Here is a 6,000-nt window from a genome sequence, read left to right on the forward strand (position 1 = left end):
TCGATCGAACAAGGAAAACACTCGATCGACTTCTTATTCCATCCAAAAGCACTCGATCGACCTATAAAGCACTCGATCCAGTGATATTTGACTTCAGCAGCTCATAATTTCGTTAGTTTCAGCTTTGACTTGTCTTTTTAGCTCCCGAAACGGCTTCACGCATCCCGAGACAGCTACATTTACGCTCCAAATTCACTCTTCCTCCAAATGCATGCAAAACGGACGGTAAAAGGCTCGATTTCACTACTTTCTGGTCCATTCCTGCAAATAGAACAAAACAAACCAAAGTAGCATATTCGGGGCATTTCGTAGCATAAAACTACGATAATAACATAGAAATACGTGCATAAAAAGGCCAAAAAGGACTATATAAAATGCACGTATCACTAGGATAAGGGGAGCCATGATAGTAAAACAATGATGTTATAATTAGATTAGGATGTTTTAAATGTGAGAATTATTTCATAGCAATATAATTATAATTATTTAGTTGAGTGCACACTTCTAAATTAATTAAACCGGTTAAATTCAGACCTAGATCGGAAGATTGGAATGAATAGACCTGTTATGAACATTAGACTACTCTAATGAGGGCGGAAGCTAAGTTAGTAATATTTTAGGGCAGATAGCAGACCGGAAGGACCTTTCCTTCACCCTCCTCACATCAGACCGACTGACCTTACCCTTAGCAGAATTGTGTGATATCATGGTGAACCGACATCTTGGCATCTTTCTCTATTTTTGATCACATCCTTTCATCCTTATTAGTTTTTTATCGTTGTCTCTCTCATTGCTATTTATTTCTGTTCATTAGTTTAGAAAACAATACAAAACCCCCCAATTTGTGACCGTGACGGACTAAATAACAAGTAGATATAATAGCCTCCCTGTGGAGTACGATAGCCAACTTACCTCTGCTATATTAGTTAGAGCCCGTTGGTCTATTTTTTATAGGGTTGCGATAGCCGTGTCGCCTCTCATTTCCCCCTTTTAACCCTTTTTCATTCTGATTCCATTGAAGATCATCAGAATGACAAACAAACTCTCTCTAATCCAAAATTTCCTCTTCTCTCCCCCTCTTTTGGATCCAGAAGCCGATCCGACCCTAGTCCTCCACCATTCCTTTATCCCCTCGACGTACATCCAAATGACGACCCTCTTCAAGAAACCCCCGCCATCAAAACCCGTAACCCAGATCCTCGTCTTCCACCCGGACGTGATATCCGCGAACTATTTCCAACCCCCTCCCCTTACCTTCCCAGAAACTCTAATCAACAAAACAACCTTCATATTCGAACATCGCCATGTCTCGCCTCAAGTTCCCGTTCCCCTTCTTTGCTCAATACTATCCAATCCCTTATCTCCTTCCCTCTCGTGCCTGAACATATGCCTTGTCAACCCCCTTCTAAAAAACAAGTCCGTCGCCCCAGCCCATCTTTTGGATTTAACCGATCTCCCATTACTCCCCCCCGCTCTCATGAGCTTCATCATGTGGTTTGTCCAAACCAATCATCCGCTTCACCTAGACTCAGTGGTTCCGCCTGCTCTCGAGTTCCTTCTGGATCCCTCACCCATATTGCCTCGATTGAGAGAAATTTATTCATTGAACTTGACCTCCAAGGACCTATTGGTGGCGAGCTTCACCAACACTGTGAAACTGTTTCGCACTGTAGTGCGGATGAGACAATTGGATATTTGGATAAGTTGGGACAATGTAATAATCCCAAACCACTCGACTGTGAGCCCGTTGCACAGAAAGCTACTCATGATAATTTGCACAACAAGCCAGAAACTTTTCAGTGCTCGACTAGAGCGAGAAGTAGATGTGGTAGAGGGCATGGACAGCCCGAGAGCTCAAGCCGAGCTCATTAACTCTTTCTTGCTGCCCGTGAATATGAATATTCTTTTTTGGAATTGTCGGGGTATTGCTAGACCCTCCTTCTCCACTCCCCTCTCCTATCTAATTAATGCGCACAAACCAAACATTATGATCCTTTCTGAAACCCAGGTTAACTCTCCTAACTCCCTGACCATTGTGCAACATCTTCCCTTTGACTCTTTTGAGGTTCTTGATCCAGTCGGCTTTGCTGGTGGAATTATCATCCTTTGAAATGCTGGTGATGTTGCTGTGACTCTTGTCAACAAAGGCGCCCAAATCATCAATGTGGTGGTTCAGGTTGTCTCGATACACTTTACCTTTTTATTATCAACAATCTATGTGAGTCCTAAATTCAAATACCGTCGTAATCTGTGGAATGACCTTATCACCCTGTCCTATAACTTGAGAACCCCATCGGTTTGTGTTGGAGATTTCAATGAAGTCACTTGTGCTGGGCAAAAAATTAGAGGAAATGGAATAAAATTAAATAGAGTCAATTTGTTTAATTCATCCACGAACATGTGCAACCTAATTAATATCGGGTTTTCGGGCCCTAAGTTTACGTGGACCAATCGCAGGCGTATTAAACATATTCTTGAGAGGCTTGACCGTGTCTGGGTTAGCCGACTGTGGATTGACCAGTATCCCAACTCCCATAACTACCACCTCACTCGCTTGTCTTCTGACCATTGTCCTATTCTTCTTAAGACCACCATGACCTTTAACCCTTTGCCTAAACCTTTTAAGTTCGAGTATTTTTGGCTTGCTGACCCGGGTTTCCTCCCTCTTATCTATTCGGCCTGGCCCGTTGGCCAGCAGTGTGTCACCTCTAAGCTCTCTTCTCTCAGCCTTCTCCTTTCTAACTGGGCCAAGGAGACCTTTGGTAGCCTGACCAGAAATAAAAATGCGTTGAGTGCTAGGCTTCTTGGCACCCAACGCCAACTTTGTACCCATCCTTGATCTAATTTCCTTCTTAATCTTAATGACTCACTTCTTAGAGACCTTAACCGTGTCCTTGACCTTGAACATGCCTACTGGAAAGATAGAGCTCATATTAACTGGCTTATGGACGGAGACCGAAACACTTCCTTTTTTCAAAAATCTGTAACCCTCCGCCGCAACTTCAACCGCATTATATCCCTTGTCAATGAGGTTGGGCAAACGATAACTAAGCAGGATGACCTTATATCTCATATTACTTGTTTTTTCACTAAGCTTTACTCTTCTGAGAAATGTGTCGTGGTCCACCCTCCCCCCTCCACCCTCCCCCCAATCACTTCCTTTTTTTATTCCCAATGATGATTAGATTCGCCTGGCCCTTTTTTCCTTGGGCTCTAACAAAGCCCGGAGACCGGATGGGTTCCACGCGGGTTTTTTTAAACGTTGCTGCCACATTGTCAGTCACGATATCATTACCTTTATCCAAAGCATCTTTGAGACAAAATGCGACCCTCAAACCATAAACTCAACCTCTGTTTCTCTAATCCCAAAAATTCCTTCAACTCAAACCATCTCTAACTTTAGACCTATTAGCTTATGTAATACCACTTACAAAATCATCACTAAGATCATTGTTAACCGTCTCAAACCTTTTATGCACACCATTATCTCTCCCAATCAAGGGAGCTCGATCCCTGGCCGTGGCACTGATTCAAACATCATCATTGCTTCTCAACATCCTTCATTCCATGCATTACTCTAAAAGTAAAATTGGATGGTTCGCCCTTAAGCTTGACCTTGAAAAGGCATTTGATCGTCTGGAGTGGGATTTCATTTACTCCTCTCTCATTCATGCTCGCATCGATCCCGACACCATCTCCCTCATTATGAGCTGCATCTCCACGTCTTCTAGTCATGTCCTCTTCAATGGCTCTCCCTCGACTGCTTTCCACCCTTTTCGGGGAATAAGACAAAGTGACCCCTCTCTCCCTACCTCTTCATCATCTGCATGAAGGCCCTCTCCATCCTTATCCACCATTCCTGCTTAGATCTAGACTGGACTCCGCTCCCCCTGGGAAAAGGCGGTGTTACCTTCTCTTACCTCCTTTTCGCAGATGATATCCTTCTGTTTGGTCGCTCTTCTGAACAGAACCTCTGCGCCCTTCAAGATACTCTTCTCTCCTTCTCCTCCTCTTCTGGCCAAAAAATCAATTGCCTTAAGAGTAAGATTGTTTTCTCTAAACACACTCCCATAGAGGAAATCAATATGTTTGAGGCCTCTCTTGGGATCAAATTCACTAAAAGCCTCGGGACTTACCTTGGTTTCCCTCTCACGTGGAAAAAACCAAAGAGATCTGAGCTCCAACCCATTCTTGACGCCATCCAGTCCAAGCTTGCTAGTTGGAAAACCCACTTTCTTTATAAAGCCGGAAGAGTTTGTTTTACTAAATCCACCATCAATGCTATCCCTTCCCATTCTATGTAGTGCATCCGTCTTTCTTCTTCTATATTGAAAGATATTGATAAGATTACCCGCTCCTTCTTGTGGTCTGGCCAGTTCTCTAAGAAGCTCCACCTCATTAAGTGGGATCTTGTCACCCAACCACTTGCGCTAAGGGGACCTGGAATTAAAGCCTCTCGCCCTCGTAATGATGCTTTCTCCACTAAATTATGCTGGAAGTTGCTCTTGGACAACACTTTCGTGGCCTCTGCTGCCATTAAGAGCAAATATTTGAATACCTCCTCTACTCCCTTTAGGTCCGGTTCCCACATCTCGAAGAATGTTGGGACTGGATGGCCAATCCTTAAGAACCACCTTACCTGGTCTATTGGTGATGGCTCCACCATTTCCCTTTGGAATGGTCATTGGTCTAGCCTTGGAACCCTTAGGAGCATTATCTCCGACCCTCTCACCTCCCTTTCTTCTGAAGCTAGACACAGCACCATAATTTCCAATGGACAATGGTCCCCTGAGTCCCTCAAATTCATTCTCCCTGACCGCTTTATTGAGATCATCCGAGCCATTCCTCTCCCCTCCTCCATTACGTCTGATGTCCTCACCACCTCCCTTGCTCCAAAAAATAAATTCTCCCTTGGCTCCACCTATGCGTCTCTCTTTGATCTCATCCCCCGCCCCCCTTCCTTCTGTGTTGACCTTCTGTGTTGACCTTATGTGGTTGTGGGGTCTTCGCACCCAGCCTAAGATCAAACGTTTCTTATGGCTTGCTTGGTGGGACAAAATACCACATAATCTTATCACCCTTCATAAAAGATCTATCCTCCCTTCCCCTTGTTGCACGTTGTGCGATCTTCTCTTAATGAATCCTCCATTCATCTCCTTCATGATTGTAGCTTAGCAAGCGATGTCTGGTCCCATTTTAACGTTAGCCATGCTTTCTTCTCCCTTGATCTCCAACCTTGGCTTCATGAAAACTATAATTCATCTAATACCTCTTGGAGCACCCTCTTCGCTTTCATTATTTAGCGTGTTTGGCTGAGGCGCTGAAACCTCATTTTTTCCAATAAACCCTTCATTCCCCCTTCACATCTCTGCAATGCAATTTCTACCCAAGCCTCCACTTGGGTTTCTGCTAATCACCGTGATCCCTCCACCCCCCCTCCTTACGAGTCCCGACCTTCTGCCTCTCGCTACCCGAGTAGCTGAGCCCTTCCTCCGCATGACTGGCTTAAAGTCAATGTCGACGCGGCTTTTTCCTCCTCCTCTTTGTATGCTAGTATTGGGTGTGTTGCTAGGACTAGTGATGGTTCTTGCGTTCGTGGGTGATCTTCTCGGTTTATTGCCCCTAGCCCATTCATTTGTGAGGTCCTTGCCATTAGGGAGGGTTTACATTTTACAATTCGGTCCATGGAAATTTTTTTGATTGCTTCGGATTGTTTTAATGCCATTAATGCTATTTTGAGTCATGATCCCCCTTGCGGACCTTATACTATTATTATACTTGAGTTCGAGCGTATACGGAGTGGAAGATTTAATTGTGAAATCAAGTGAGGCGAAAGATCCGAATGCACTAGGTGCAACCCGACCAGTTCGTGTCACTTGGCGTGATATGGGCGAAGCGGAAGTCTTTTTGTTTGGTTTTTGTGTTTATGTTGTGCAAGAATAAAAGGATATTTGCTTCGATTTCTTGTGAAGAGATCGAACCAATGGGATACTTGCTATC

Source organism: Silene latifolia, chromosome Y, assembly GCF_048544455.1.
Source record: "Silene latifolia isolate original U9 population chromosome Y, ASM4854445v1, whole genome shotgun sequence".
NCBI lineage: Eukaryota > Viridiplantae > Streptophyta > Magnoliopsida > Caryophyllales > Caryophyllaceae > Silene > Silene latifolia.